This window comes from Myiozetetes cayanensis, unplaced genomic scaffold (assembly GCF_022539395.1).
Source record: "Myiozetetes cayanensis isolate MyiCay16 unplaced genomic scaffold, myiCay2020 scf26, whole genome shotgun sequence".
NCBI lineage: Eukaryota > Metazoa > Chordata > Aves > Passeriformes > Tyrannidae > Myiozetetes > Myiozetetes cayanensis.
This window is the reverse complement of record NW_026087477.1, coordinates 375,956-383,690: the sequence shown is the minus strand read 5'-3', so window position 1 is coordinate 383,690 and position 7,735 is coordinate 375,956. Positions and strand designations below refer to the sequence as shown.

Genomic DNA, 7,735 nt, shown 5'->3' with positions numbered 1-7,735 from the left:
TCCTCCAGACTTTCTCTCCAGGCATCCAAAAGCAATTTCAGCCAGTGTTTAATGGGAAGGCCGCAGGGTGTCTGAGTGTTCCAGCTCTGTGATGAACCCTCATCCTGGGTGTTACACATTGCTCAATTCTGGTAACAAATTATTTTTTTTTTCTCAAAGAAGATATAACTTAATAAAACATGCTGTTTACAGGGCTGCTACTTGGAGAGGAGACTTTTACCCTATAGCTGCACCGAAGGCATCAAATTCAGAGTGAGCAGAGATGTCCTTCCTCTGCTTTAGGGCTCTGGATGCTGTCTCCCCACTAGTGACAATGGAATTGGATTATTTTGGCTTTCCCCTCCATTTGGGAGAAGTCTCCATGGCAGAGGCTCTGTGCCTCTATTTAAACGTTTATATATCATATTTAGAATGACAGAATGATTTGAGTTGGAAGGGATCTTAATTCCAACCCCCTGCCATGGGCAGGGTTACCTTCCACGAGACCAGGTTGCTCAGAGCCCTGTCCAACCGGGTCTTGAACACTTCCAGGGATGGTGCATCCAATATATACCATGTATTATATATATAGTACATATTATACATATAGTGTATATATATTTACACTGTATGTATTATAGCATATTGAGTACATGTATTTATCATGTATACATATATACACATTATGTATACATTATGTATTATATGTTTATATGCATTATAGTATCTATGTAGTATATAGAGTTGTATGTACATATACAAACTCTATATACTCTATGTATTATAGTCCATATATATACTATAGATATACACTATATATATATACTATCTATATTATATGTATCCTATATGCATTGTATCAGCTGTGTGGTCTGCCTGAGGGCCACTGTGGGGTAGTGCTGGAGCCCCCATTGCCATCCCTACCTCTGAAGGAAAAGGGAGAGGTTTATTATCCCGGGGGGTTTATTAACACCGGGTCTCTGCAATGGACTGCGGCTGAGGCGTCCCTTGTTCTGAGGCTTGCCCTGCAAGAGGGACATAATCCTCCGGCGGATTTTAGAGGTCTTCAGGCTGGAAAAAAAAAAAGCTCAAAGCTACGCCTATTTTTGATTTTCTATAGCATTTTTCTTCGCTCTATCACACTGCCTCGTGCAACTGCATAAACACTGATAGGACTGAGTGGCAGAAGGGGAAAACGGACGCCGGGAGATAAGAAAAACCTGACGGCGCTCGGAGAGGGTTGTGGTGGGCTGTGGTCTTCTGGTCCCCGGTGGGCTGGGCTGTAGTTGTGCGATGGGCCCCGACGAGATTAATTTCATTGTCTGGACAGGAGTAGGAAAAAAACTGCACATTGAATTAAGTGCTTTTCCACGCCGGGTCCGTTCTGCGCTCCGCAGAACGCCTCGGAGCGGGGGCATCCACGGCAGCCTCGGAGCGCAGCGGCGAACGGCGAAAAAGACCCTTTCACGTTCAGGAAGAAAACCGCGTTTAACGCGCTTGTTTCATCGAATAGGTGCCCTTAACCTTGAAGTTTCGCGTCCGAGCCGCCCAGGCTGCCGGGCGGGGAGGAGGAGGAGGAGGAGGAAGCGGCGAAGGAGGAGGGGGAAGCGGCGGAGGAGGAGGCGGGGGCGGAGGCCGCTCGAGGCGGAGCCAGGGCGGGCCGCAGGGGAGGCGGCTGGAAAACAGGCCGGCGCTGGTTCTGGCCCCGCAGTGCCCGCAGCCGCCGCTCAGCAGCGCCGGGAGCCGCTCAGCCGCGGGAGGGCAGCGAGGCGAGAGCCGGGCGGGCGCCCAGACCCCGACAGTCCCCTCCGGCACCGCACAGAGAGGTACGAGCCGGGCGGGGGGCGGCGGCGGCCCCGGGTCCCCTCGCCGAGGGGTCCGTCCCCTCGGCGGCACCTGCGGAGGGAGGGCCGGTGCCGCCTCGGCGGGGGCTGCCCGGCTCTGGCCCCGCACGGAGCGCCCGAGGGGGCGGGGAGAGGGCGGGGAGCTTTGTCTGAGGGGACGGGCCCGGGACCCGTTCCCCGCACCCACCTGCCCGAACCACTCCAGGGGCCGTTCCCTGCGCCCCATCCCGCACACCCGCCTGCCCAAACCACTCCAAGGTCCATCCCCGTGCCCTGTCCTACACACCTGCCCGAGGGGCCGTTCCCTGTGCCCCATCCCGCACACCACCCTGACGGTCCAGCCCAGTGCCCTGTCCCACATTGAACCCTGAGAGGTCACTCCCTGTGCCCCATCCCACACAGCACCCTGAGAGGTCATTCCCTCTGTCCCATCCCACACAGCACCCTGAGAGGTCATTCCCTCTGCCCCATCCCACACAGCACCCTGAGAGGTCACTCCCTCTGCCCCATCCCACACAGCACCCTGAGAGGTCATTCCCTGTGCCCCATCCCACACAGCACCCTGAGAGGTCATTCCCTCTGTCCCATCCCAAACAGCACCCTGAGAGGTCATTCCCTCTACCCCACCCCATACACCCCAAAACACCCCAGGAACGTGCCCACCCCTCGTTCCTCAGCCCCTCGACACCCCAGCTCAGGTGCAGAGCAGGAGGCTGCGGTGTCATCCCTACCCCTCTTTTTTGGGGAGGGTGGGAGAAAGGATCGCTGTTTTGACTAAGGGCAGAAAAGCCCATGGTCGTGTCGGGATTTTGGGATGCTTTGGGTCTCTTTTCCCCCCTCTGTGTGTTGATGTCAGCGTATCTCCCGCACGCGATGCTCGCCTCCGCATTCCCCGCCTTGGCATTCCAGGCGATGACATGAGGAGGAAAGGTTAAGTGGGGAAGTCACCGTGGTCGGGATGTAAATGACGAGCTGTGAAGACTCGCTCGGTGTTTCTTGTTTACACAAAGCTGTTACAAATACCGGGGGCTTGGCAGTTCGCACCGGTCTGGCGTTTTCAGTCAAATCCATTGACTTCTTCGGAATTGCTCGCTGGGATAGGCGAGGGATTAGCCCCGGACTCGCGGTGGTGAAATGCACAGAGCCAATTGTCAGTTACCGAACCTGACCTCAAAACAAAGCGTTTCAGCAATTTACGTCCTCACCCCGAGACGCAGAGCCTTGTTCTGATCACCCCAAAAAGAGCTCTGTGTGGTGTGTAGACACTCTGCCTCAAACCCGGTGCCGGGGACAGCTGTAATTGCTCGTATATCAGATGTAAACACAAGCTTTATGTAAAAGTGAAACCATATGTATCAGCTAACGTGCATCCACTCCGAGATCCTGCACAAACAGAGTCGAGCCCGGAGCTCTGTCCTTAGCTCACCCTGTTGATCCACTTTTCCCGTAGCCTGTACGACGCAGCCCTATTCCCAGAGTTACCAGACAGGTTTAGTGGAGAACAAGAAATCAGCCCAGGAGCATTTCTGCGTGTTGTGCAAGAACGCTGTTATGTTCTCAGTCCTTTACAGATGTTGTTTTATTGACTTAGTGATAACATTTTGCTCTCCTAGGTCCTTTTCCCTTTCCAGATTGTTAGCCCAGCACTTACTAATCTTTTATGGCACTGCTGTGGAACAGATGTACCGTGTTTTTTAGGGAGTAGCAGGCTCCGTGGTTTCAGCTGGCTGTGCCTCTAAAAAAAGCCAGGGCTGCCTTTCCCTCGTGCTGCTGTTGTGGAGTGGGTAGCCGGACTAGGAAGCAGTTTTGGATGACTACTGAGCTGGCAAAGATCCAAAGGTCTTGGGTCTGACTCAGTGCCTGCTTCCAAATCATTGTGTAGTTGCTCAAATGTTTACCTGGGCATCTCTGGGTTTGGAGGAGCATCCAGCTGGTATTTTGGCTGAGCTGTGCATGGGAGTAGGCACAGAGCTCTGGGGCTTTAAGCCCTGAAAATGCTGGCTGATGTTGTTAGCTGTGGTTGTTTTCCCTTCTCTATCCTTTGGCTCCACGGAGCAGCAGCTCTGGAGCTGCAGAGCTTTGTGCCACGCTTCCCTGGAATGCTGGGGTGTGTGGCTGGAACCCCACAAACGCACTGCACGTGTCCTGGGATCCCATGTCCTCGTCTCTGTTGCTGATGAAAGCACTCCTGGGTGTCCCTCTCTGGTTTGTGCTGAAAGGGCTTTCTCCTGTTGCGTCTCTCCCACCAAAACGTGCTGTCTGTCACAAGTCAGCTGTGGTGCCTCTGAAACACGGGATGGAGGGGTCTCAGTTGCCTTGGTGGGTTTGAAGGAGTTGAGGTGGAGTTTGTAAAGCTCAGTCAAATTGTTAGCGTTCCTCACAAACAGGGGACTCAGCAATTTATGGGCTCCCCACAGCATCCTTTGCTCTATGAGGTGTGATGGTGCTTTTACTGGCCTCCACCTTTGCCAAGTAGTGCAATTTGGGTTTTTCACCATCTTCCATCCCTCAAAAGCTATCGGATTCCTGCCTGTCTCTTGCCTCAGAAGGCTGGAGGAGTATTCCTGCCTCCTGCTGCCTGCCTCCAAAGTGTATCCGCCCGTCTCTCAGTGCCACTTACATCACTTTGTATTTTCTGCTCCTGTCATCCCCACAGAAAAGTAATCCCTTCTAATCAAATCTGAGGTTCTCCAGCTAAATTCCTGCTGGCCCAAATGAGCTCCTAAGGAGAAGGGTGATGCTGACTTCTGAAGTATGTGGATTTACTTTGTGTGATTGGGTTATACAAAAAAAGAGAGAGAAATTATTTTCTCTGTTCCTTTTACAAATGTTAAAGCACAGCCTGCTGTGTTTCACAAGTCTCACCGCTGTCTCCTTCTCTCTCAGTAATTGTAATTAACAGACCAGAAAATGGAAAAATGTAGAAATACCCTTTCCCAGTGGCCACAAACATTAGTCCTCTCCAGAAGTTAATGAAGTCAAGTCTATGGAAATTAAATAACTGATTTTTTTGAGCTCTGTTGTTGAGCTAAAACATAATGTCAGAGGGATAAATAATAAAGGGATATAAAGATTGCCTCTTGAAACTGATGTGGGTGAAGAATGGATTTGAACTCTCCCTTCTCAAGAGGGAGTCTAAACCTCTGGCTTAAGAATGTTGGCTTAAGGATCTGTCCTGCTCTGCTTGGGTGCAAAAAATAATCAGTAGCACAGCAGTAATGTGGGAGAGGGATGGTAACCCACCAGGGGAATGGGGAATAGAAGCACTGCCATAAAAAACCCCAAATGCAACCAATTCGTCTCATTACAGACTCCTGAGAAGCGAATGATTTAACAAACGGCATCTCAAAACTACCTTTGTGGTTTTTCTAGGCCATGTTACTGTCCTTGTTGTCTTCCTGTTGAGGGAACATGACAATTTCCAGCCACCCTGATGCTGTGTCCCATTCCCAACGGCTCTGTGGATGTGTTGGCTTTGCTGTGTCCAGGCTTTCCATGCTCCTCATGGAGGGTCCGTGGGTGTGTGCACTGGAGTTTATAGGGAGTCACCATGGAAATTGGCCTCAAATCTCTGCTTTATATATATATTTATATATATATATATATTTTATAATCTAATATTTCAGTGGTTTCTTTGTATTTTGAGGAAAGATTCCAGAAATGCCACGGGTGGGAATGTGAGCTGCTTGGAAAATAAGACTCGGTGGCTGCTCCAGTTACCACCTCGTGCATGGGTGGCACCTGAAGAGCTCAGGGATGTGGTGCAGCTCTTCCACGGGGCGGGAGGTGGCTCCATTCTGGAGAGTGGCCACTCAAGAACCTTATTTTGAGGTCCTGTTTCTGTGTCTGTGGACAATTACAAACATATTATGGGGAGTCCTGTGAGGTTCAGCTCCTCCCTGTACCTTATGAAAGGACGTTCAAACCTGTAACAAAGCCTGTTGAGGTTAAAGTTGACCACGTACAACTGACTTTTGTTAAATAGGAGACCATCAGTCAGTATTGCAGTGGGATTGCTGTGCAGGATGTGTGCTCCTTAGGGAATTCATGGCACTGTCCTTCCCTTCATCTGACCAGATGTGGTGCCCATTGCATCGCCAGAATACACAGTGTGTTCTTTATTTATTGCACAGGAAAAAAAGGCTCTGCATATTAGAGCCAGCACCCTGAGGGACCCCGGGACAGGGGTTGGACTGTAGGTGAGTGTCTGAGAGAGCTGGAGGTGTTCAGACTGCAGAAGGAAAGGCTCTGGGGACACCTTCCAGCATCTCCCTTAAGTGGGACTTAAGTGCTTTAAAGGACTCCATGAGAGCTGGAGAGGGAGCTTGGAGCAACAGGACAAGGGGGAATGGCTTCACACTGACAGAGGGAACATTTAGATTGGATATTGGGAAGAAGTTCTTTATTCAGAGGGTAGTGATGTCCTGGCACAGGTTGCCCAGCAAAGCTGTGGCTGCCCCATCACTGGAAGTGTCCAAGACCAGGTTGGATGAGGCTTAGAGCAGCAAGCTGGGCTAGTGGAAGGTGTCCCTGCCCGTGGCAAGGGGTTTGAACAAGATAGTCTTTAAGGTCCTTCCAACCCAAACCATCCTGGGATTGAACCAGCAGCCCTGAGCTGTGGATAACACACCACACAGGGTTTTTATAACAACGTATTTGCCATCTGAACCTGACAGCACTTTGACAAGGACATTTGCTTTGGAAGATGGGCTCTATATACTGGTGACCTTTTCCTGTGGAAATCCTTAAATGCAGTAGATTTTTAAGCAGTGGTGGTGTTTGGTGAATTTTAATCATCTCCTTGGGTTTACGTGCAATTTTAGTGTGGGTGGTTTTTTTTTTCCTTTTTTGTGGCGATTGGAGTTTTTGTTTTGAGACATTTTGGGGCCGGGGCCATGAGGCTGCAAGGCTGGGATGTAAGGGAAGGTGTGAGGCACAGCAGGGAGGGGTTTGGTGCCAGGGAAGGCCTGGCTTGCTCCGAAGGTAGTGAGATGAGCTCATCAACAGGAATGTAATGCAAGAAGGGTCAAAAAGCCCCTCCTTGCTCTTCGTGCTGGAGTTTGATCCCTGAGCTGTTCCCGGGTAGTTCTCTGCTACCAGCCCATCCTACAAGGATCAGTTAAAACCCTAAACAAGGCAGCTATTGTTAGTGCTCTGGGAGAACTCAAAATGATGGTGGCTGGGAGCTTGCTGGGCCTAAGGGAAACACATTTCGCAGCCCTGGGGTAGAGATTTACACAGGGCTTTGGTTGTTGCCTGTTCCCTCTTTGGAGTGGTTTTTCACATCATGCTCTGAGACCGTGTTTATCCCACTTCCAGGAGGGAGAACTGGAGGCCACGGAGCGGATCAGGGGCAGAATGGAGGTTGCAGTGAGAGAGGAGAGTCTCAGCTGTGGGGAGCCCAGAGAGCTGCAGTGACGTAAACACAGGCAATTTCAGCTTCTGGGGAATTTTTTGCTTTGGTCACATGCATTTCTTTTATGCAATAGGTCTTTAAAGGGCTGCAAAGTCTTTATAATGGCTTGAAAAGTTCATTTAATTCCACTTTTTCATCATGTGTGTGTCTATCTACTGAGTTCAAAGGCAGGAACTACCTTTTAAGAAATAGGAAAATATTTGTTTTCCTGGCTGACGAAGTAGAGAACTAAGTGGATGTAGATAATTTGTGAAGAATGGATACTTAGTTATTCATTTCTTCATTCATTATTCTGCATAAAGCCAGGTTTTTCTCAAGTGTGTCCTCTAGATTGAGCTGAGTGGCGTGGAACAGCGTAGGCTTTGCTGGCATGCTTGGAATGACTGAAATATTGGACGGAATATAATGATGTTTGCACACTTTGAGGACGAGAGGGAAAAAAAAAGGAAGGCATGTTGGTTTGAATCATTTCTTTTGTGAAGCACCTGCTCAAGCT

At 50.1% G+C, this 7,735-nt stretch overlaps 1 protein-coding gene across 1 annotated transcript in view; it reads left to right on the top strand.

Moving 5' to 3' along the window:
* Window positions 1–1,652: 1,652 nt before the first annotated feature.
* Window positions 1,653–7,735, top strand: part of SMOX (spermine oxidase) — a 50,265-nt gene continuing 44,182 nt past the window's right edge. The window contains exon 1 of the mRNA XM_050321057.1: window positions 1,653–1,805. The gene's annotated coding sequence lies outside the window, so the exon portion shown is untranslated. The remainder of the gene's footprint in view (window positions 1,806–7,735) is intronic.